The sequence below is a fragment of the Pagrus major genome, chromosome 14 (genome assembly GCF_040436345.1).
Source record: "Pagrus major chromosome 14, Pma_NU_1.0".
Classification (NCBI taxonomy): Eukaryota; Metazoa; Chordata; class Actinopteri; order Spariformes; family Sparidae; genus Pagrus; species Pagrus major.
The window spans coordinates 9,186,318-9,211,058 of record NC_133228.1 but is presented as its reverse complement, the minus strand read 5'-3'; the positions used below and the strand labels follow the sequence as shown (position 1 = coordinate 9,211,058).

The 24,741-nt window shown below is 43.5% G+C and overlaps 1 protein-coding gene and 12 non-coding genes across 13 annotated transcripts in view; all 13 read right to left on the bottom strand.

Moving 5' to 3' along the window:
• Positions 1-3,819, bottom strand: part of LOC141008376 (monocarboxylate transporter 2-like) — a 28,773-nt gene extending 24,954 nt beyond the window's left edge. The window contains exon 1 of the mRNA XM_073480710.1: positions 3,716-3,819. The gene's annotated coding sequence lies outside the window, so the exon portion shown is untranslated. The remainder of the gene's footprint in view (positions 1-3,715) is intronic.
• Positions 3,820-9,951: 6,132 nt separating this feature from the next.
• On the bottom strand, positions 9,952-10,024 carry trnak-cuu (transfer RNA lysine (anticodon CUU)). The gene has a single exon. It is a non-coding gene; the product is annotated as a tRNA-Lys (tRNA).
• A 414-nt stretch (positions 10,025-10,438) lies between these two features.
• trnak-cuu (transfer RNA lysine (anticodon CUU)) lies at positions 10,439-10,513 on the bottom strand. The gene has a single exon. It is a non-coding gene; the product is annotated as a tRNA-Lys (tRNA).
• Positions 10,514-18,627: 8,114 nt separating this feature from the next.
• Positions 18,628-18,700, bottom strand: trnak-cuu (transfer RNA lysine (anticodon CUU)). The gene has a single exon. It is a non-coding gene; the product is annotated as a tRNA-Lys (tRNA).
• A 1,305-nt stretch (positions 18,701-20,005) lies between these two features.
• trnak-cuu (transfer RNA lysine (anticodon CUU)) lies at positions 20,006-20,078 on the bottom strand. The gene has a single exon. It is a non-coding gene; the product is annotated as a tRNA-Lys (tRNA).
• A 384-nt stretch (positions 20,079-20,462) lies between these two features.
• Positions 20,463-20,535, bottom strand: trnak-cuu (transfer RNA lysine (anticodon CUU)). Its single transcript has one exon. It is a non-coding gene; the product is annotated as a tRNA-Lys (tRNA).
• An 841-nt stretch (positions 20,536-21,376) lies between these two features.
• On the bottom strand, positions 21,377-21,449 carry trnak-cuu (transfer RNA lysine (anticodon CUU)). Its single transcript has one exon. It is a non-coding gene; the product is annotated as a tRNA-Lys (tRNA).
• A 384-nt stretch (positions 21,450-21,833) lies between these two features.
• On the bottom strand, positions 21,834-21,906 carry trnak-cuu (transfer RNA lysine (anticodon CUU)). The gene has a single exon. It is a non-coding gene; the product is annotated as a tRNA-Lys (tRNA).
• An 841-nt stretch (positions 21,907-22,747) lies between these two features.
• On the bottom strand, positions 22,748-22,820 carry trnak-cuu (transfer RNA lysine (anticodon CUU)). The gene has a single exon. It is a non-coding gene; the product is annotated as a tRNA-Lys (tRNA).
• A 384-nt stretch (positions 22,821-23,204) lies between these two features.
• Positions 23,205-23,277, bottom strand: trnak-cuu (transfer RNA lysine (anticodon CUU)). Its single transcript has one exon. It is a non-coding gene; the product is annotated as a tRNA-Lys (tRNA).
• A 384-nt stretch (positions 23,278-23,661) lies between these two features.
• trnak-cuu (transfer RNA lysine (anticodon CUU)) lies at positions 23,662-23,734 on the bottom strand. Its single transcript has one exon. It is a non-coding gene; the product is annotated as a tRNA-Lys (tRNA).
• A 384-nt stretch (positions 23,735-24,118) lies between these two features.
• trnak-cuu (transfer RNA lysine (anticodon CUU)) lies at positions 24,119-24,191 on the bottom strand. The gene has a single exon. It is a non-coding gene; the product is annotated as a tRNA-Lys (tRNA).
• Positions 24,192-24,576: 385 nt separating this feature from the next.
• On the bottom strand, positions 24,577-24,649 carry trnak-cuu (transfer RNA lysine (anticodon CUU)). Its single transcript has one exon. It is a non-coding gene; the product is annotated as a tRNA-Lys (tRNA).
• Positions 24,650-24,741: the final 92 nt, after the last annotated feature.

Genomic DNA, 24,741 nt, shown 5'->3' with positions numbered 1-24,741 from the left:
TATTTGTAAGAAAAATTGACTTCTGAGTCTCTTTACCAACTCAACAAATACTGATGCTTTGGGTTTGTAGAATCGGTCACCGTACCAGAGCGTCTTTGAGTTAATGATTGAGAAGAAATTCATGCTCAGAAATTTAATATTTACAATATTTATGAGGTAATAATACACACTGGGAACATTTTTTTTTTTTCCATAAGTGAATAAACAAGCTGCTCTCAGAGGAAAATACGGTCCCAGAACACTGTTTGAAGCTAGAAAGGTGGCAGGGTCCGCCACATGCATACAAAGTAAAACAGTATACATTGTGTTGTCCTTTAAGGTCAGTTTGTTTATTCAGTTTATTCAGTCATGAAAACAAAGAGAGTTTGTTTATTTTGTTTGTTTAGGCAAATGAAGATCTTTCTCTTCCGTTTAAAATATCTTCTCCAAAAGTACATAGTGAACCTTTGAATTTAATGATTGTGGGTTTGATTACAGCAAAGGTTCTGTGTTGCTGTCTTCTATCTGTATTTCCTGACTGCCTATTAAAATAAAGGCAAAAAATATATCTTGAAAGAAAAGACAGGATAAATTAAGACTTAAGCTCTCATTTTCTTGGTTAAAACCCTTGATATGTTGACAGGTTTAAAGATGCTCTGATGTTTAGCCCTCCCCATTTTTAGAATATCAGTCTATCAGCTTCTATCAGTCTCCATACTTACTTATGTTATCAATAATCCTCATTGTGTTAGACATGGGGTCAGATTCGGCGGCAAATCTGTTGAATACATCTTTACACAACAGGAGGAGGGTGCTGTTCTCCCACAACAAACAGAGCGACAATTATACAGTTTATTAGTGAACTTTAGTAAAGGTTGCCAAACATCTTAATCATGGATTCCTTTATTATGATCATTAAAATAAAAAACCTTGAAGAATGGATGTTAGGTTTATTGAGTGGCTCTGAAGGTAGAGTACAATGCCTTGCTCTGTCAAGCAGGGCTGTTTGCACACAGCAGGTTTGTGTCCACAACAGACTTCTCCCAGGGAACACGGAGAGAGGTCCTGAACTTGGAACCTGATCCAGACCTAAAAAAAACCTCCTCAGAAATGTGTTCATGTCCACATGGTACACAGGAGCACAGCCCTGTCAGGGTCAGACAAATACAACCTCAATAAAATTCAATTATGACAAAAATGTCGACCTTTGACACCTGATGATGAAACAGTGATGACATCACAGTCAGCCAAAAAAAAAAAAAAGTTCCTTCCCACATGATCTGAGAGGCCACTGCTTTTGAGTGAAACAAAAGGTGTGGACAATGACAACGACAGAATGTTTAGGTTACTTACACACTGAAACTACATGCAGGGCAACATTTAACACAAGGACACTGAAACAACATGAAACAAGAGACAGCGTTACACCTGTCAGACAAGGGGCAGGAACTAGAAAAAAAAAATGGAGGTCACTAGGAGCAAACTTACTAACTTTTTCCAGAAAGCAACACAAAAAGGAGAATCAGTAACATCCTCGACCATCAAACACAGCAGCTCCCTCAAATACTACCAGATCCACTTCAGACAAAAGAGCGCATCTTCCACAACAGCAAACAAACTATGCTCCAGGACTCCTTCTGTCATCCTTTGACAACAAGCAGACTCCACCACACACTGTCACCGATGAGTAATGCACAGGAAGCTGTCATTTTCACTTTGACAGAGTGCTGATGCAAACTGTGTGTTGCTCCCAACAACTGCAATATCTTTTTTTAAAAGGAGCAGTTGGACATTTTGGAAAATATGTCCATTCGCTTTCTTACTAAGAGTTAGATGAGAAGATTGATATAACTCACACGAGTGCACGGTACATATAAACTACCACCAGCTAACGTAGCTACAGGAAGTGACTGCACCTGTGCAGGAAAGAGTCCCCCCATAAAACCACAATGTGTCGTTCAGTCTGTGTAAAGCTTGAACAAAGGACATATAATGTGTTAATTAGTGAGTTTAGGTGTTGCGAGGCGGGTTTTGTTACCTGTGGACCGAGCCGAGCTAGCTGCGTCCCCCCAGTTTCCTGTCTTTATGCTAAGCTAAGCTAACCGGCTGTTGGCTGTGATTCATATTTAGCTCACACACACGAGAGTGATGTCAATCTTGTCATGTACCTCTTAGCAAGAAAGCGAGTATGAGTGAGTAAGTATTTCCTAAAACATCAAACTATTCCTTTAAAAGGGCACTGTGTAGTTTTGGAGAGGAAATTCAAACAAAATATTTTTTTCCATAAGTGAATGAACAAGCTGTTCTCAGAGGAGAATAAGGTCCCAGAACACTGTTTGAAGCTAGAAAGGTGGCAGGGTCCGCCACATATAAACAAATTAAAACAGCATGAGACTGTGTTGTCCTTTAAGGTCCATTTGTTTATTCAGTTTATTCAGTCATGAAAACAAAGAGTTTGTTTATTTAGTTTGTTCTTAAAGAAGTCAATGAAGATCTTTATCTTCTGATTAAAATTTATTCCCAAAACTACAAACTGCACCTTTAATCAAACCTCAGTTTCCATTTGGGGGCTAATTTGTGTTAGACATGTGATAAGAATAGCAAAAAAAAGTTTCTCCGTGCCAACCAACCAGCGTCTTGATTCGCTGATAAAAAAAGTTGTTCCTTCAGATGTGACTGAATCTTTATTGGTTGTAAAGTCTCTTTACTGCCACTGAGAATAAGATACCTGTAAAGCGGGATTATGTAACATGAGATAAGATAAAAGACTTCCTCTTACATTAAAAGTCCAATACAGAAGATATTTAACAAACCCTGAATCATTTCAATACACTCAGTGGTTCTGCTGATGCAGCCTTACTTGGTCCAGTATGACCATTAGCTTATGGAGGCTGCTATTGTTAGCCAGCTTTGAGACTGACATCACTGAGTCAGTTCTCTGATTTCATGACTCTTCATTACACTATGATTTAGCACTGTTGCCTTACTGTCATCCTGTGTGACCTTTAAGGTGAGTGTGATGCTCCTGGACTGCAACTAGTTGCAAGAGAAGGGAAAGAAAACTGGTGATTCCATGTTTTGGCGTTAAAATTAAAAAAGTACAGTACACTTTCCAGAGGAAACCAGCACAATGTGACATGTGGAGTTATTTTTACTGCTCATCAGCTGACCAGGAGGCAAGAGTCCTCTTCTGGTGCCAAACCTACTTTGGGAGAGACTCGTCATCATAACCTGGAGTCATCCTGAGCAAAAACCTGTAAAAGTTGGACCCCCATCAGGAAAACTAGAGCTCACAAGGTGAGAAGAGCCAGCAGAGAGACTCTCCCACACTGCAGCCTGATCATATGATGCTGCTGATGTAAGGATAGGGACCGGATGAAGCCAGTCTAAATGCCCAGGGCCTACATGGACTCAACCAGAAATGTCACCACTGAGCTTTTCTATCCAGATCGTTTTCCTCCAGGACAGCGCGGACATGGATTCCCACTTGTCTCCTAAAAAAAGGGCTCCTGAACGCATCACATAATGTATTCAATCTTCCAGCGGGGACACACACAAACACACACACATCCCGAGCCTCTCTCCTCACATGTTTCTCATTCATTGCAGCACATGCTCATCTCTGCGCACCGCGGAGTCCCCGACAACGCCGAGAGCCGCTTAATCCTCCCGGTGATCAGCGGCGGCTCGTCTTTCAGCGCCGTCAGCCATAAACACACATGAAATGCTGTCTTACCTTTGAGGGAACGGTGGAGTGTGTGTGTTTATGTGTGTGTGTGTCCCGTGCAGGCTGCCGGCTCGGTGACCTTGGAGCAGAGAGATGCGTGTGTCTGTGCGGTGGACGAGCTGTGTTTGAATTTCCTGAGTGCGCCGCTGCCTGACGTAGAGCTGCCGCGCGCTGCAGAGGGCGGCGCTGCCTCCCCTTCTATTTTAGACCCGAGGACTGAACCAGCCATTCAGCAGGGTGACATCCTCCTCCTCCTCCTCCTCCCTCCTCCTCCTCCACCAGCCTCCTCCTCATCCACCCTCCTCCCTCCTCCTCCTCCACCAGCCTCCTCCTCATCCACCCTCCTCCCTCCTCCTCCTCCACCAGCCTCCTCCTCCCTCCTCCTCATCCACCCTCCCCCCTCCTCCTCACCCACCAGCCTCCTCCTCCCTCCTCCTCATCCACCCTCCTCCTCCTCCTCCTCCACCAGCCTCCTCCTCATCCACCCTCCTCCTCCCTGTGTACTGTAGTATTTCTCTGTCTCCTCCCTGAGTACTTTAGTATTTCTGTCTCCTCCCTGTGTAGTATTTCTCTGTCTCCTCCTGTGTACTGTAGTATTTCTGTCTCCTCCCTGTGTACTGTAGTATTTCTCTGTCTCTTCCCTGTGTACTGTAGTTTTTCTGTCTCCTCCCTGTGTACTGTAGTATTTCTCTGTCTCTTCCCTGTGTACTGTAGTATTTCTGTCTCTTTCCTGTGTACTGTAGTATTTCTCTCTCTTCCCTGTGTACTGTAGTATTTCTGTCTCCTCCCTGTGTACTGTAGTATTTCTGCCTCCTCCCTGTGTACTGTAGTATTTCTGTCTCCTCCTGTGTACTGTAGTATTTCTGTCTCCTCCTGTGTACTGTAGTATGTCTCTGCTCTCACGTGTCCCATGCAGGCGGTGAAGATGCTGGCAGTTATCTGATAAGTGCTGATAAAGCAGCATGTGAGCTGCAGCAGATTGTTCTCCTCAGTTCACAGTTTGGTCTGTAAAATGTCAGAAATGAGAAAAATGGTGATCAAAATACCCCACAGCTGAAATATAGTCAATTTAATTTACTGTCACTCACAAACTCAGAACTGTAATGTTTGACATTTTACTGTAAAAAACAAATCTCTTATTAAAATAGTACTTTTTATTCTTATATTATTATCTTATTCTAACAGGCTGCTACTACTAACATTAGTCGGCTAATAAGAAGTCAGATGAATTTTAAGAATTGAAAGGACTTGAAAATGCCACTTAACACATCACCACTGACAGCAGATGAATTGTCAGTTTAAAGCAACAGTATGTCGTTTTGTTCGATTTGGCGCCCCCTACAGCTTCTGAGTGCAAGAGAAAAGAAATAAATATTGTAAATACAAATCCCAGGTGTGTGACGTATTGTAGGTGCCGACTACAAACAAAACTCATTATGTAATAACAGTAAGGTCCCCAGAACACTGTTTCAAGCTAGAAAGCTGGCAGGGTCCGCCACATATAAACAAAGTAAAACAATATGGTCAAGGTGAGTTTGTTTATTCACTCATGAAAACAAAGAGAGTTTGTTTGTTGATGGGTTTAAGATCAGACAAAGATCAGACATGTCCTCACTGTTCCCAGTGTAAATCATACTTATGAATGTAAGTATATGGTAAGCACTTGAAATGTCAGTATTAGTGGTCATGAATATATATTTTGTATAATCTTATTATTATGAATAGTCCTCTGACTTCTACTAATAATAATAGTAATGAACTCCCGACCAATGTCAGGACAGCAGAGTCGCCATCTTCCGCAAAAGACTCACTTGTTCAGACTTCACCTCGACCCCACATAGCATGACTTCCTCCCATTGTGATTGTGATTTTGGGCTATATAAATAAAATTGGTTTAATTTGATAAGATAATTTAAAATGTCTTTGAAATATAATATTTGGCAGTCAGGTTCCTATAGAAATGAGCTCACAGCTGATTTATTTTCTATAATCTACATATTAGAAGGTCACTACAGCCTTGTTACAGAGCGTGACAGGCATTCATTTCTTCATGAAGTTATTAATTAGTAATAAATTGTGGTATAGTTACTGATTCTATCATTCCAAAGACTGAAATACACATTAAACATCTTTCATTACATATCAGTCTATGTGTAAGACTTTGTAATCACTATGATCAGTCAGGCAGTTTACATGGGCGGATCACTTTAAACTTTTTGTTTGCAAAGGGTGGAGTGTTTGTGTGCTGTGCAATCAAAAAAGTGAGCACATGCATTAATTACACCAGCATTGCTCTTTAATCAAATTGTAGATTAAAAGAAGAAAGATACAAAACACACAGTATATAAAATAGATTATTAGGCTCAGTTTTGCAGCATTTTTTAATCTTAAAAACAATAATGAAAATATATATTTACAAAAATGTCACTTTGAGAAGCTATACATACACCCACAGCAAAAAATGCTCAACATAAATAAGTTAGTATAACTTTTTCAGTGTTTTTCAAAAAAAATAAACTAATAACTAATAAACTAAGATAAACTAATTGAATAATTAACTGGTTGTATCAGCTGCCAAACCCAAAATGCTAATCTCAGAAGCAGAAATAAAAGCTTCCAGAGTCGTAAATATGATCTCTTTGTGTCATTATTATTATCATTATTATTATTATTATTATTATTATATAACGCGGAGGAAAGTTGAAGTATCAGTTGAGCTGAGTTTAGTCAGTGGAAGGGGCTCAGACCCGGCTGCCCACCATCAGTGTCTGGATATGGAAACAACAATCATCTATCTTTCACCAGAATTGCTTATTTCACCTTTAAAGCAGTTAAAATGTGAGACTCAGAGGCAATGAAAGCAATTGTGTCAATCAAAACATTTAACATCAACACATTCTGTAAGTTGACTTTCACTTCTTCAACACTGTATCTGATGTAGTCTTTCCCCTAAATGTTATTTGTGTGCATAAAGCTGCTGGCATCACGAGTGGCAAACCTAATCTGGGTCATCGGAGCTCAATCCGCTGGATTAATGAGAAAGGGTCACAGTGAAGCCTGTGCATATGGTGAGAGTCACTTGCCGAATCTGAAGAAGACGTTTAAGGACAACTGACGGCAATAAAAACACAACATAAATCTATTCTATCTGTTAATTTATAGCAATAATATGGTTCAATATGGCTCAAATCATAGTCCTTCTGTACATCTGCTAAAGTGCTGTTACTTAAAGGATAAGTCCACCAGTTTCACAGTGTGTTTACAGGCCTCGGGGAGCCACTATGTGAAAACACTAGTATAAAGCCTTTTGTGGCTCCAGAGGAAGCTGTATGTAATCTGATAAATTGCCTCAAGTGATGTCACTCAGTGGCTAAGTTGCACTGTGGACAATGGAGTATTTTTAGACCATGTTATTTCTACTTTTAGTAAAGGATCAGACTATTTCTTCCACCGCTGCAGTCAGTCTTTGCTCTGATTTTGAGTCTGGTGTGGGGAGTGACTCACTCATGTAAATGATAACAATGGCAACTCATTTTCAGGAGGATTTGCAAGATAATCACCCAAACAGTCGCTGAGTCATTTCTTCAATTCCCTCGGTGAGTCATTTTCAATCTTGTTCTGTAGTCTACTGTCTGTGTAAGCCCTGGATCAAGAGCATAAACTGACATATGCCAGAATAAAGTCTCCGTAAGCTGTTACCTCTTACTTCGCTAAAATGTTTTGAGATGGTTAGTTAAGGTTCAGGAGCTTACAGACAAAATAACTGTGATGCTCCTCCTGTGGTGTTTCTTGAGGACACATGGATAAAAAAAATGCATCAATCTAAATACAATTTGTTCTGTTTGTGTTTGAACTGCATTCACCTCTCTTTTACCCATAATGCCTTGCCTTCCAGGGTCACATCAGGCATCCCCTGTGCTACTTTGGGGAATAACATAATTTTCATCATGGGCAGGTAACAACAAAATGACATAACTGCAGTTCTCTTAGCCCAGAAGCTGCTGACTGTTCGCGTGTACGTCGATCATTAAATTTTCATTTCAGAATTGCATCAGTAGCAAAGTTGCTGAATATAACTTGGGGCTGGTACTCTCTCTTCTGACCTCCTGCCAAGAGTATTTACCATTACATTTTGATAGCTTACCTGAAATACACGGCGTGTCCAGGGAATCACAGCATGAGAACCATGATCAATAATATTTCACAATCTTGCCAAACGTGCTCAGACTGCCAATGTGATTATAAGATTTTATGATATCACGCAAACAAGATTTCACGTGTTTTCTTCTGATTATGGAGGCTCCAGACAGGCTGAAAAACCCTGCAGTGATTTGTGAATTTATTTGTAAATTTGTCTTAAATTACTGGATGGTTCAGTGTTTGTTTTGGGGTAGTTTTTTCCATGTCAATACAATGAATTGTCTCACATTTAGCACCACTCTGCCCTGAAACACACAGAAATCATTGTTTAAACTTGTTTCGGTCCACAGTTTGAGTGTCCCATGCTGGTCTAAGTGTTGTTTCAGAGAGTTTTACACACTGACAAGAATTAAATACCAATGAGAAATCCATTTAATCAAAACATAAGTGATTCAGCAGTTCTTTAGACAATGCACCTGCAGTTTGGCTGTAAATAACTTAAGCTATAAAACTCACAATACTGCATATTGGAAGATGTTTTTATATCTGACAATGTCTGCTCATTGTCAATTAACCCAATGAGCCTCGTTTGTATTTGCAACTGTGAATAAGTAACCTTAAAATTAAATTAAAGTGTACATTATTCTGTACTGTAATTGACTGTGCAGTATGTCCAAACTAATGCCAATCACTTTACAAATATTTAAAAAGTTAAATGAGTGTCAAGAGAAATAAGAGAAGCCTGTTCATGTATGACAAATTTAATTAAAACAAGTTATTTAATAAGTAAAATGACTATAAAATTAAATTTTAAGCTTTGTTCTGTTCCATTAACCTCTAATAATTTGGTAAAACAAAGGAAGAAATGTTTTATTTTTTATCCCTTACTGCTATTCACTGAAAAAAATGAATTAAAACTCATTTTTTAGTATATATTTTGACATACTAACATAACAGAGAATAATTACCACATATCCAGGCAAGCCTCATGTCTGTGAACTACCTAGCTACTTGCAAGCTGAATTTCTTGGTGTTAGCTTTCTTTGCAAAATGCTTAAAGGTCATATTGATAACATTATTATGTAAACAAATCATATCATTTCCTTAAAAACAATAGTATGATTGTAAGTTAATAATTTAAAAGAAATTGTTGGCTCCAAAATTATGGTTTTGTTTATCTCCATGTAAGAATTCTGACAGTTAGTTCCACCTTCTACCTTCATGTTGGCTAGCCAGTAGTATGATGATGCTGATATTACGTGGTATCTGTGTTTCATCAGCAATCAAGAGACTTGGTTGTTGGCAGTTTGCGGGAAAAAAAGTGACTAGCTAACGGTGAAACTAGCAACCACTTGAGAGGGCAGATGATTCAAACATGTTCATGTTGGAACATGAATGCAATGGAAGGGGGGACAGCCATGTTTCCATTAAATGTCAAGCAAATTTCAAACAGACTTCTGAAAGTTTGCAAAAAATTAAGAATATCAAAATGCGAAACTGGTGCACTTCGATAAACTGTTTTGTGCTAATGAACTAGACTTTGTGAACCGTAATTTCATCAGAGGATGACGCGGTGTAGGCTACGTGGCTACATCATACATGGATGTGGAAGTCGAGAGTCAAAAAGACCATCTGACAAAATGGAGAGAGATCTTCAGGAATTACTTTCGATAGGGCAAGTTATAATTGTTCTAAGGAATCCGCTAGCATTGGCCTTGTTGCAAACTGTACGGACACGGCCAAAAAGGGTCCAATTTCGAGGCTACAGTAACTGTCATGGACAAAATGCTAGGCTCGGTTAACTTAACGAATGTAGACTATTGGCATAAGTCTGCCATTTGTCGCCTGTTCGCCCCTTCCTTACGCTCTCTCCATGTAAAACCCCATTGCTACATGAAACAACAAGTTGCAAGGTAGCTACCCAGACGCTGAAACTTCCGAGTTACTCTAACAGTAAGCTGTTCGCTTTCCTTTAACAGCCAGCATGCGGTGAGTCAGAAACTGCATCAGGTTACCCAGAGTCGACATGTGATATCTGTGTCCATCCCTCACAAATCCAACGGATGATTGAGTTGATGAATGGACAGCTTATCAAAAAATATCCTCGCCCAACGTGGAGCTCGAACCCACGACCCTGAGATTAAGAGTCTCATGCTCTACCGACTGAACTAGCCGGGCTATGTAAGGTTAAAAAAAAGGGTCAAATTTCGAGGCTAAAGTAACTATCATGGACAAAAGGCTAGACTCGGTTGACTTAACGGATGTACACTGTTGGCATCAGTCTATCATCTCTTGCCTGTTCCCCCCTTCCTTCCGCTATCTGCTTGGAAAACCCCATTGCTACATGCAACAACAAGTTGCAAGCTAGGTACCCACACACTGAAACTTGAGAGTTACTCTAACAGTAACCTGTTCGCTAACGGCACAAACGTAAACAAGGTAGTTGCTGTTCGCTTTCCTTTAGCAGCCAGCATGCGGTCAGTCAGAAACTGTGTCAGGTTACCCAGAGTCGACATGTGATATCTGTGTCCATCCCTCACAAATCCAACGGATGATTGAGTTGATGAAGGACAGCTTATCACAAAATATCCTCGCCCAACGTGGGGCTCGAACCCACGACCCTGAGATTAAGAGTCTCATGCTCTACCGACTGCGCCAAAGCTGGGGAACAATAGTCTGGATAGGGGGGGGAAGAAGAAGGAAAGAAGGGGGAGAAGGGGGAAGAAGAAAAATGAAGGAAAAGAGAGGAAAAATTGAGAAATTGAGAGAAATGAAGTGAACTGATAGTTGTAAGTGTCTCTGCTGCCCATCAGAAGTTATTGGGCACTGTTTTCTCTCCATTATTTTGAGAAATATGACCAAACATGTCACTTAACTGGAGTATGGCAGGAAGCTGTGGACCCAAAGGTCGCCGGTTCGGTTCCCGTCTGGAACATGTTGCTACCCAAAATTGCCAAGTGTTATAAATCTATCAAATATCACTTAATAAGTGATACAAATTGGATAGGGGCTTCTTGTGAATGTCATACAACCAAATAGCAGTTAAATGTGTTGTTTGATGCTTACACAATGTCAAAATGTTATTACTGATGAAATAATAATAAACTTTATATAGCAATGTAAGAAACATTTGTAAAAATCACCACAGGTAGACACACATGTTTTGCATTTACTTTTGGCTAGAATATATTGAAAATTTCTGACCAGTGAAGACAAGTATTGCAAGTACTGCAACAATTTTTATTTTTGCAGCTTAAGTTTGCTTGACATTTTTGGTAGAAATAAGGGGAAAAGACTTATGTAGAAATGTAGCAAATTTATTACAAAAATCTCACTTTAATTCTGTGTGTGTACACACCTAAAACTATAGTACACTATAATGCAAAAAACAAATAAAATATAATAAATAAACTAAAAATAGAAGATAATAAGGCTAGGAAAGTATCAGAACAAGACTAAAATATAACAAGACATTTATTTTCTTTTAAAACTATTTACAATATGTACACACAGACAAATCTATTTTTTTTCTGCCCTTTTTCTCCGCATCTCCTCCATCCATTGCTCGACTGGCATGTTTGCTTTCTGGGGACAGTATATGTAGCCATAATACTGGCTGTGACCAGTTTCTCGATTGCGGGGCTGTTGGCACTGACTACACTTATTTTTGTCAACTGTCCGGGTGTAAGTCCTGCGGGCAGGTGGTGGGGAGAGAAGCGGGACAGAAGGAGCGATCTGTTGGGCTCCAGGTGCTTGTGGGATCATTACTATAAGTGGAGCGATGACAGGGCTGGGGTTCGGGACAATAGGGAAAGTGGCAGATGTAGGTGGAGGTGCCGGCTGAGGGAACAACTGCCTCTGAGCTGCAGACTTCCTCTTGACCACTGCCTGTCCTGCTGTACTCCGGGGCAAGTGGTACTGATGCTGGGGTCCAGGGCGTGGGGGTGCAGCTGTGGGGCGCACCTGTACAGGTGGGAGAGGCGCAGGAGCAACTGGAATAGAGGCAGGCAAGTTGACCCCTTGGAGCAGAATACTACTGTCCTGCCTCTTCAGTCTCTTGTTGTGCCACTGAACCAGCGTTGTTTGATTTATCTCAAACAACTGCAGAGTAGTGCTCTGCATCACTGTGGCATTACCCAGGACCAGCTGCCTGATCTTCCCATAGTCAGTGACAATCAGAGTCCATCTTGTCAGTGCGTAACTGCCCTGTTTTTTGGGGCTCTTGTGAACGCTACACAGCTTGACACAGATGGACTCTACTAGCCGACTACAGCCTGGCCACTGGGCAGGGGATCCTGAAGACGCCAAGGAGCAACGCGTCATGCTCTCCACACCTGGTGTAAATTCAGGTCTCTTTTTTGAGCACCTGAAGCGTCCTGTGGTCAGACGCACCTGGTGCCGCGCAGCATACACCACCCTTTGCTGGTCATATGTCAGGAGGTTCTGCCAAAGGGCGACAATTGTACTGGCCTGCTGGTTGCTCAGTGTTTGGCCAGTTACAGTCCGAAGCCCCACCAAGTACTCTGCCAGGCTATCCACTCGGTCCATCCCTGGAACACCGTGCTCATCAACAGCCTGCTGGAGAATAAAGTACATCAAAATCAATATCACAGGCAGAAAAGTAACACGTCTGTCACTGTCTAACTAGTCACGAAATGACTTACCAGCTGTTGCTCAGGTGCTGCTCGGGTCATGGCAGGTGCCCCAGAGGGAGCAGCGGTTTGAGTGGACAGAGTGTTTGGTGGGATGGTGATGTAGGGAGGAGCAGCGGCTGTGCTGGGGGCAGCAGATGGGCCAGAGGACGTGGTGTGCTCATACAATATCTGTTAAATGTATAAAATAATCATCAAAATAATACAATGACAAGCAAAACAATAAGACCACTGACACCTTTTTGACACAACATTTCACAAAAAGACTTACTAGCTGTTGCTCAGGTGCTGCTGGGGTTTGTGACCCTGCAGTAGCTGTAGCAGCAGACCAAGTGGTTGTGAGGGTGGTGGGGAGAGGAGGGACAGAGGCTGAGCTGGTGGCTGAGGACCTTTTGGTCAGCAAAGTGAGAGCCTGAAACAATCGATACAATTGAAATAAAAATTCACACTACACCACAAGTAAAACAGATGATATGTCACATAAAAAAACACTTACCAGCTGCTGTTGAGGTGCCGCAAAGGTGATGGGTTGCGCAGGACCAGCAGAGGCCTGCAGAGGGGTGGGAGGAATGTGGGCTGAGCTGGTGGTGACAGATGAGGGGTCAGAGGACAGGGCCAGTACTTCAACTGTTGGGTCAAAGCCAGTGTCTTCAAAGCCCTCATCTTGCAGCTCTTCCTCGGTGCCGACATCCTCCAGCATCTGATTGGTCTCCTCTGAGTCAGCATGTGCATTCTGTAAGGCCTGTCCCGTCTGGCGGAATAGGTAATCTACACCTATTAGCTCCCCTGGGACAGACAAGACAATAACAGAAAGAGGAAAATTGGCTCTCACAAAATTCATAAAAAAGATTGTTATATTTTAATGGATATAACAAATAGCTTCATCGTGATGGAAAGCTAAAACTAACCAGTGTAAACAGCAGGTGGCTGAAAAGAGGGGACAAGCTTCCTTCCGAGCACCTTGACACTGAGTGTGTTCACACAGTGAGTAAGGTCTCCTGAGTAGCTGAGCAGGGAGGGAGGCTTGACTGCCAGGGATGCAGCTTCACGGTCCTGGTTCCATCTGTTGAGACCTTCCAGGAGGTACAGCTGGAAATTCAAGCTGTTGGCACTCGTTCCTTAAGGTAGTACAAATGTGAGCACAACTGCATGTTAATTTGTTGTGTTTGGTCATTTGAAAACATTAATTGTGTCACTGTTTCTAAGATACTGGTAATGAAAACAATAAAGTAAAATGTTAAACTGTAAATATTTGATGAATAATGATTCATACTAACCTGGAATGAACCTGTTCACATGTAGGTGAAATGACTCAAGCGATGTGGACCCCCTTGCACATCTGTAGTTGGGCAGGACAATGCCTGCCTTGGTGGTGGTGCCAGTCTGCCTATAGAGCAGCACACCTGGTTCATCCTGTATGCACTTAACATGCCTCTGCTGGATTTGCCAGATGTGCTGCATCCTCTCCTGGTCCAAAAGAGGGACACCAAGGAAGTCTCTGCCCTTGACCCCGATCAACTCGTTAAGGAGTTGCTCTATCATGACGATAGTCTGCCTCTCTCCTCTCGTCTGCCTTCTACAGTGCAGGGCCAGTTCCTCCTTGGTGATCTGCTGGTCCACTATACTGTCTGTGATGCCAGGGACACCTTCCTGTCTCAGCTGCTCCCGCTTGGCTTGACGCAGCAAGGCAACATCTCCTCTGTCCCACTCAAAAATGCAGCTTGACAGTTTCGCCATGAAGATGGGGTACAAAGGATGTGCATCCTTTGTACACCCAGATGCCAGTCGCCGCATGAAGTGGTATATGTCAAGCTTGACAACCAGGTCTGGCCACCCACCAAATCTTTCCTTCAACTTGGTCTCTCCTCTGCCCTCCCGACAACAGTCACAGTCTACATAGAGTAGCTGAGGAGGAGCCACACCAGCATTTCTGTACCTGCAGATGAGGTCTGTTGCCATGATGTCCAAGCCAGAACCCTCCTGAGCAGTCAGGACACTGATAAGGATTTGACCCCTCTCGTTGCTCACGGTTGTAAGCCACAAGGCGGTCCCCTTGGCAATGCCTGACAGCTTCTTGGTGATCTGTAATGAAACAGAAAAGGCAGTGAACGATTAAATAAATTGTTGAATTTATACGTGAGCGCTAGTATAATAGTACTATGTTTCTTTTTTAAAATTGTATGTAGGCCTACTGCTAATGTTGTATTTTAGACTACTTTTGTTTATATTGTAGTAATTTACGGTGTTAACAGTCAAAAACATTTACCTTCTTTGTAGAGTCCATTTTCAGGATACTGCCAAAAATTGATGTAATGCTGGCTTTGATGTGGTCCAGACTGCTGAGGATGTCTCGTCCGTAAACAGCCAGCATCCACCTGTGTGAGGGAATATCCACTGGCTCAGGTGGTTCCTGGAACTTGACAGGGAGCAGGCTTGGCCGGGCCGCAAAGTCCGAGCATGCCCCAAGGTACCGGCAGAGGCGCTTAAGCCACTCCTCGCTGTGGTTTTCCCTCAGCTGTCTGACCAAGCGGGTGGGACTGTTACCGAGCGCCCTCTCCCTCAGAAAGCGAATCACCCGCATATCACAAGCGTATCTGTATTAAGCAAAGGGAAAGAGACAGAAAGAGACACATACTAAAACTGTTAAAATTATTCTGCGTTAATTTAGAACTGGAGGAAGGAGATCAGAGTCAGCTCAAAATTCAAACAAAAATTCTCATCACAAAAACCAATTCATCTGTTGTGTGTTCAATGACAAACATCTGTGACCTAAGCTGAATTATCTCAGTATACTTACTTTCGAGTCAGGATCAGTCTGAACTCCAGCCTGTGTGCCAAATCCAGCTGGTCCAAGACAGTCTTGCTGGTGGAAAGGTACGTTGTTTTGCAACCAACTGAACTGCACCAGAGAGTCTCTGTTATCATCAGGTAATACCTGTCGACATCCAGAACGTGGCGGGCTCTCTTGTGGGCTCCATAGCTTGTGAGCTGCTTTCCACACACAGGACAGCTCAGGCTGACCTTCCATAGGTGGTATGGCATCCACAAGAGAAGGCGGTGAGCGAAGAAGCGCTCTGGATTGGGGACCTGATGGTAAATGAGGGCTGGCTCTGGTGGATCATACCACAGTCTGAGGTCAGTGCGCAGCCGCTGGTTCTTCCAGAGAGCTGCTGAGATCCATTTCTGATCTTGAACTGGTATGGTCTTGATCAGCTTTGTGGGCAGCCAGCCAGGCTCTGACCCAGGAGCAGTCTCCACATTTTCAGCCAGTGGCAGAGTATCAGGTGCAGGCTGGGCTGAAGGACCAGCCACAGATGGAGCAGCAGAGGAGACACCAGCAGAGGTAGATGCAGAGGTCACAGGGGCGAGAGGAGCAGAGGAGGTACCAGAGGAGATGCAGGAGGAGGCGGCAGATGACACTCCCTAATTTATCATTTTTAAAAAGTACATATATAGATATGATTACAATCCACTCATGAAGAATACTTGTTTTGAGTGTAGTAAAATGTCAATGTGAAGAAAACAACTTAAATTAGTTTCTTACAGCTCTGGCAGTGGCTGGTGGAATGGAGGAAGTTGAGGCAGTTGAAGGCACAGGAGAGGGAGGAAGTGAAAGAGGAGAGACAGTCTGAATGAACATCCTGCGGGAAGGGGAAGGCGTCCTTCTTGCCATCGCACTTGTGATAGTGCTGGATGGCTCAGATGTTCTACTGACGGGCTGAGAGAATAAGAGCGTTTACAACATTATAATAAAACAATTTATCATTATTAGGTATTATAGTAATAGGACCAGATTGCATATATTGCAAATTCAAATTCAAGCTGTGTCACTCTCCTTACATTACCTGAGTTGCATGCTTCCCAGCCAAACTCAGGTTTGGCTTTAAAGCGGCACCATGAGAGCCACCAAACCGTGGCTTTGTAAACTGACAAAAAGAAAAAGGTAACCTTAAGTGGAGCCCTGTACATTTTAATATAGTTGAATATATTAATAATATAAACATCAGCATAATTAAATCCTCATTACTTACCGATGACAAAGTCAAAATGGGCTTTTGAGGTATCTGCCCAGGCTTTACGGCGGGTGAAAAAGAAGATGCTGATGCAGATGAGGGTCCTGGTTGTGGTGTCCCCGAAGAGGACACAGGGACAGAGCTGGAAGGCTAGAGGTTCACGGACAAGAAAGTGAAATTTTAATAATACAGAATGCAACACCAACACCTCATAATTATATGAGAGACCTCTGGTACCTTGTTTGTATGGAACCCGCAGTTACAAGTCCGTGTCCCTCCAAACAGAGACATTTGTCCCCTCTGCTGCATCGGACATTTCTCAATCTGTAATATTGTTTGACAGTGAATCATAAGAATGTGTCTCCTTTTAATATGACATAGCTTTGTGTTTGATGATAGTGCTCACATATCACTTTGTCCAAGTTTACCTTCAGATACAGCTCATGCCACTTTTTCTGGCGTGGTGCCGGCCTGTTTCCTGCCTCAGAGGGCCAGACCCCCGAGGCAGCGAACCTACGTAGGCGGGACATCCACTCATAATCGGCCATTGATCTGTGCTTCTTCTGTTTGGAAGCCATCTGCCATTAATAGAGAAAGAAAAGTGTTTATACCAAACCAACTAAGGTTTATAATAATTCAGTTCATTACACAATATAACCAAATCAATGTGCACAGTTATGTCCACTATTATAGTACACTAATATATTTGTATTATATTACACTATTATAAGAACACCTGCATACAAAGAAGCAAATTCTAACACATTTCAGCTCAGTGTATAATGAAGTAGTAAGCCATAAGTGCGTGTTACATACAGTCACACACAGTTTATAATCAATTAGTTAAACATATTCAAGTTAAGTCTTGATTCGCAACAGGTGCAACACCCGAATACAAGACAAATCTCATTCATAATATATACTGAATATGCTCTAACATTATACTGATGTTAAACTGTACTGTTTGCATAATTGAGGTACCGCAGTACAGTAACAACGTTATGATTATATATATTGTTCTCGGAGAAAAACGAAATATGCAAACTCATCTTAACTCTTTATGCTTTAAAACTGGCGCAAAAAAGAGGCGGTATAATAATTTAAGCTAATTTAGTTTATGACCGGTATAACGCGATAGTCAATGAGAGCAATGTTATCTTTATCAACAGACACTGGTCGTATGCAATGCTAGTGATCCATATTGATATAAACATGTAGAAACAATGTCAAACTGTAAATTATAGATGAAACCCGCTTTTTTTAAAAAAAAAACAAAAAAAAAACCTAATGTTAACGTCGACCACGGCGACGTCAAAATCGTTTCTCTGTTTATTTGTTTCTCTTTGTAATACATACGTAATACTTATCGGGCTAGCTAGTTGACTAAATACACTAATATAAGCAGTATACTTACTTTTTTGTTGTTAATTGAGGATGAAGTACAACTCTTCTTAACTTCTCCGGAGAAATTAAGCCGGCCGGCTCGCTCGGGAAAAAAAGGAGAGGGGAAAAAAAGACTTTCTGCGGCTGCGCGAACCAAATTTTGGAAAAGGGCCATCGTGATTGGCTGTCAGCAAAGATGGAAATGGCGAGCCCCGATTGGTCGGCCGTCCGAATTTTGGAAATGGGCCGCAGCGATTGGCCACAGCAAAGATGGAGAAAGATGGAAATGAGGAGAGGGGATTGGACGAGATCATACAGTCTCTCGGTCCCCCGCTACCGCTAGCCGGGCCACGTAAGATTGAGAAAAAGGGTCAAATTTCGAGGCTAAAGTAACTGTCCTGGTCAAAATGCTAGACTCGGTTAACTTAACAGATGTACACTGTTGGCATCAGTCTATTATTCATCGCCTGTTCCACCCTTCCTTCCGCTATCTGCTTGGAAAACCCCATTGCTACATGCAACAACAAGTTGCAAGCGAGCTACCCACACTCTGAACAGTAACCTGTTCGCTAACGGCACAAACGTAAACAAGGTAGTTGCTGTTTGCTTTCCTTTAGCAGCCAGCATGCGATGAGTCAGGTTACCCAGAGTCGACATGTGATATCTGTGTCCATCCCTCACAAATCCAATGGATGATTGAGTTGATGAAGGACAGCTTATCACAAAACATCCTCGCCCAACGTGGGGCTCGAACCCACGACCCTGAGATTAAGAGTCTCATGCTCTACCGACTGAGCTAGCCGGGCCACGTAAGGTTGGGAAAAAGGGTCAAATTTCGAGGCTAAAGTAACTGTCCTGGTCAAAAGGCTAGACTCGGTTAACTTAACAGATGTACACTGTTGGCATCAGTCTATTATTCATCGCCTGTTCCACCCTTCCTTCCGCTATCTGCTTGGAAAACCCCATTGCTACATGCAACAACAAGTTGCAAGCGAGCTACCCACACACTGAACAGTAACCTGCTCGCTAACAGCACAAACGTAAACAAGGTAGTTGCTGTTTGCTTTCCTTTAGCAGCCAGCATGCGGTGAGTCAGAAACTGCGTCAGGTTACCCAGAGTCAAGACGCGACATCTGTGTCCATCCCTCACAAATCCAACGGATGATTGGACAGCTTATCACAAAACATCCTCGCCAACGTGGAGCTCGAAGCCAAGACCATGAGATTAAGAGTCTCATGCTATACCAACTGAGCTAGCCGGGCTACGTAATGAGGAGAAAAAGGGTCAAATTTCGAGGCTACAGTAACTGTCATGGTCAAAAGGCTAGACTCGGTTAACTGAAAGAATGTATAAGTCTATCATTTGTCGCCTGTTGCCTCCTTCCTTCCGCTATCTGCTTGGAAAACCCCATTGCTACATGAAACAACAAGTTGCAAGCTAGCTACCCACACGCTGAAACTTGCGAGTTACTCTAACAGTAAGCTGTTCGCTAACAGCACAAACGTAAACAAGGTAGTTGCTGTTCGCTTTCCTTTAGCAGCCAGCATGCGGTGAGTCAGAAACTGCGTCAGGTTACCCAGAGTCAAGACGCGACATCTGTGTCCATCCCTCACAAATCCAACGGATGATTGGACAGCTTATCACAAAACATCCTCGCCAACGTGGAGCTCGAAGCCAAGACCATGAGATTAAGAGTCTCATGCTATACCAACTGAGCTAGCCGGGCTACGTAAGGTTAAAAAAAAGGGTCAAATTTCGAGGCTAAAGTAACTGTCCTGGTCAAAAGGCTAGACTCGGTTAACTTAACAGATGTACACTGTTGGCATCAGTCTATTATTCATCGCCTGTTCCACCCTTCCTACCGCTATCTGCTTGGAAAACCCCATTGCTACATGCAACAACAAGTTGCAAGCGAGCTACCCACACTCTGAACAGTAACCTGTTCGCTAACGGCACAAACGTAAACAAGGTAGTTGCTGTTTGCTTTCCTTTAGCAGCCAGCATGCGATGAGTCAGGTTACCCAGAGTCGACATGTGATATCTGTGTCCATCCCTCACAAATCCAACGGATGATTGAGTTGATGAAGGACAGCTTATCACAAAACATCCTCGCCCAACGTGGGGCTCGAACCCACGACCCTGAGATTAAGAGTCTCATGCTCTACCGACTGAGCTAGCCGGGCCACATAAGATTGAGAAAAAGGGTCAAATTTCGAGGCTAAAGTAACTGTCCTGGTCAAAATGCTAGACTCGGTTAACTTAACAGATGTACACTGTTGGCATCAGTCTATTATTCATCGCCTGTTCCACCCTTCCTTCCGCTATCTGCTTGGAAAACCCCATTGCTACATGCAACAACAAGTTGCAAGCGAGCTACCCACACTCTGAACAGTAACCTGTTCGCTAACGGCACAAACGTAAACAAGGTAGTTGCTGTTTGCTTTCCTTTAGCAGCCAGCATGCGATGAGTCAGGTTACCCAGAGTCGACATGTGATATCTGTGTCCATCCCTCACAAATCCAATGGATGATTGAGTTGATGAAGGACAGCTTATCACAAAACATCCTCGCCCAACGTGGGGCTCGAACCCACGACCCTGAGATTAAGAGTCTCATGCTCTACCGACTGAGCTAGCCGGGCCACGTAAGGTTGGGAAAAAGGGTCAAATTTCGAGGCTAAAGTAACTGTCCTGGTCAAAAGGCTAGACTCGGTTAACTTAACAGATGTACACTGTTGGCATCAGTCTATTATTCATCGCCTGTTCCACCCTTCCTTCCGCTATCTGCTTGGAAAACCCCATTGCTACATGCAACAACAAGTTGCAAGCGAGCTACCCACACACTGAACAGTAACCTGCTCGCTAACAGCACAAACGTAAACAAGGTAGTTGCTGTTTGCTTTCCTTTAGCAGCCAGCATGCGGTGAGTCAGAAACTGCGTCAGGTTACCCAGAGTCAAGACGCGACATCTGTGTCCATCCCTCACAAATCCAACGGATGATTGGACAGCTTATCACAAAACATCCTCGCCAACGTGGAGCTCGAAGCCAAGACCATGAGATTAAGAGTCTCATGCTATACCAACTGAGCTAGCCGGGCTACGTAAGGTTAAAAAAAAGGGTCAAATTTCGAGGCTAAAGTAACTGTCCTGGTCAAAAGGCTAGACTCGGTTAACTTAACAGATGTACACTGTTGGCATCAGTCTATTATTCATCGCCTGTTCCACCCTTCCTACCGCTATCTGCTTGGAAAACCCCATTGCTACATGCAACAACAAGTTGCAAGCGAGCTACCCACACTCTGAACAGTAACCTGTTCGCTAACGGCACAAACGTAAACAAGGTAGTTGCTGTTTGCTTTCCTTTAGCAGCCAGCATGCGATGAGTCAGGTTACCCAGAGTCGACATGTGATATCTGTGTCCATCCCTCACAAATCCAACGGATGATTGAGTTGATGAAGGACAGCTTATCACAAAACATCCTCGCCCAACGTGGGGCTCGAACCCACGACCCTGAGATTAAGAGTCTCATGCTCTACCGACTGAGCTAGCCGGGCCACATAAGATTGAGAAAAAGGGTCAAATTTCGAGGCTAAAGTAACTGTCCTGGTCAAAATGCTAGACTCGGTTAACTTAACAGATGTACACTGTTGGCATCAGTCTATTATTCATCGCCTGTTCCACCCTTCCTTCCGCTATCTGCTTGGAAAACCCCATTGCTACATGCAACAACAAGTTGCAAGCGAGCTACCCACACTCTGAACAGTAACCTGTTCGCTAACGGCACAAACGTAAACAAGGTAGTTGCTGTTTGCTTTCCTTTAGCAGCCAGCATGCGATGAGTCAGGTTACCCAGAGTCGACATGTGATATCTGTGTCCATCCCTCACAAATCCAATGGATGATTGAGTTGATGAAGGACAGCTTATCACAAAACATCCTCGCCCAACGTGGGGCTCGAACCCACGACCCTGAGATTAAGAGTCTCATGCTCTACCGACTGAGCTAGCCGGGCCACGTAAGGTTGGGAAAAAGGGTCAAATTTCGAGGCTAAAGTAACTGTCCTGGTCAAAAGGCTAGACTCGGTTAACTTAACAGATGTACACTGTTGGCATCAGTCTATTATTCATCGCCTGTTCCACCCTTCCTTCCGCTATCTGCTTGGAAAACCCCATTGCTACATGCAACAACAAGTTGCAAGCGAGCTACCCACACACTGAACAGTAACCTGCTCGCTAACAGCACAAACGTAAACAAGGTAGTTGCTGTTTGCTTTCCTTTAGCAGCCAGCATGCGGTGAGTCAGAAACTGCGTCAGGTTACCCAGAGTCAAGACGCGACATCTGTGTCCATCCCTCACAAATCCAACGGATGATTGGACAGCTTATCACAAAACATCCTCGCCAACGTGGAGCTCGAAGCCAAGACCATGAGATTAAGAGTCTCATGCTATACCAACTGAGCTAGCCGGGCTACGTAAGGTTAAAAAAAAGGGTCAAATTTCGAGGCTACAGTAACTGTCATGGTCAAAAGGCTAGACTCGGTTAACTTAACAGATGTACACTGTTGGCATCAGTCTATTATTCATCGCCTGTTCCACCCTTCCTACCGCTATCTGCTTGGAAAACCCCATTGCTACATGCAACAACAAGTTGCAAGCGAGCTACCCACACTCTGAACAGTAACCTGTTCGCTAACGGCACAAACGTAAACAAGGTAGTTGCTGTTTGCTTTCCTTTAGCAGCCAGCATGCGATGAGTCAGGTTACCCAGAGTCGACATGTGATATCTGTGTCCATCCCTCACAAATCCAACGGATGATTGAGTTGATGAAGGACAGCTTATCACAAAACATCCTCGCCCAACGTGGGGCTCGAACCCACGACCCTGAGATTAAGAGTCTCATGCTCTACCGACTGAGCTAGCCGGGCCACATAAGATTGAGAAAAAGGGTCAAATTTCGAGGCTAAAGTAACTGTCCTGGTCAAAATGCTAGACTCGGTTAACTTAACAGATGTACACTGTTGGCATCAGTCTATTATTCATCGCCTGTTCCACCCTTCCTTCCGCTATCTGCTTGGAAAACCCCATTGCTACATGCAACAACAAGTTGCAAGCGAGCTACCCACACTCTGAACAGTAACCTGTTCGCTAACGGCACAAACGTAAACAAGGTAGTTGCTGTTTGCTTTCCTTTAGCAGCCAGCATGCGATGAGTCAGGTTACCCAGAGTCGACATGTGATATCTGTGTCCATCCCTCACAAATCCAATGGATGATTGAGTTGATGAAGGACAGCTTATCACAAAACATCCTCGCCCAACGTGGGGCTCGAACCCACGACCCTGAGATTAAGAGTCTCATGCTCTACCGACTGAGCTAGCCGGGCCACGTAAGGTTGGGAAAAAGGGTCAAATTTCGAGGCTAAAGTAACTGTCCTGGTCAAAAGGCTAGACTCGGTTAACTTAACAGATGTACACTGTTGGCATCAGTCTATTATTCATCGCCTGTTCCACCCTTCCTTCCGCTATCTGCTTGGAAAACCCCATTGCTACATGCAACAACAAGTTGCAAGCGAGCTACCCACACACTGAACAGTAACCTGCTCGCTAACAGCACAAACGTAAACAAGGTAGTTGCTGTTTGCTTTCCTTTAGCAGCCAGCATGCGATGAGTCAGGTTACCCAGAGTCGACATGTGATATCTGTGTCCATCCCTCACAAATCCAACGGATGATTGAGTTGATGAAGGACAGCTTATCACAAAACATCCTCGCCCAACGTGGGGCTCGAACCCACGACCCTGAGATTAAGAGTCTCATGCTCTACCGACTGAGCTAGCCGGGCCACGTAAGGTTGGGAAAAAGGGTCAAATTTCGAGGCTAAAGTAACTGTCCTGGTCAAAAGGCTAGACTCGGTTAACTTAACAGATGTACACTGTTGGCATCAGTCTATTATTCATCGCCTGTTCCACCCTTCCTACCGCTATCTGCTTGGAAAACCCCATTGCTACATGCAACAACAAGTTGCAAGCGAGCTACCCACACTCTGAACAGTAACCTGTTCGCTAACGGCACAAACGTAAACAAGGTAGTTGCTGTTTGCTTTCCTTTAGCAGCCAGCATGCGATGAGTCAGGTTACCCAGAGTCGACATGTGATATCTGTGTCCATCCCTCACAAATCCAACGGATGATTGAGTTGATGAAGGACAGTTTATCACAAAACATCCTCGCCCAACGTGGGGCTCGAACCCACGACCCTGAGATTAAGAGTCTCATGCTCTACCGACTGAGCTAGCCGGGCCACGTAAGGTTGGGAAAAAGGGTCAAATTTCGAGGCTAAAGTAACAATCATGGACAAAAGGCTAGACTCGGTTGACTTAACGGATGTACACTGTTGGCATCAGTCTATCATTTGTCGCCTGTTCCCCTGTTCCTTCCGCTATCTGCTTGGAAAACCCCATTGCTACATGCAACAACAAGTTGCAAGCTAGCTACCCACACTCTGAACAGTAACCTGTTCGCTAACAGCACAAACGTAAACAAGGTAGTTGCTGTTTGCTTTCCTTTAGCAGCCAGCATGCGATGAGTCAGGTTACCAAGAGTAGACCTGTGATATCTGTGTCCATCCTTCATAAATCCAACGGATGATTGAGTTGATGAATGGACAGCTTATCACAAAATATCCTCGCCCAACGTGGAGCTCGAACCCACGACCCTGAGATTAAGAGTCTCATGCTCTACCGACTGAACTAGCCGGGCTATGTAAGGTTAAAAAAAAGGGTCAAATTTCGAGGCTAAAGTAACTATCATGGACAAAAGGCTAGACTCGGTTGACTTAACGGATGTACACT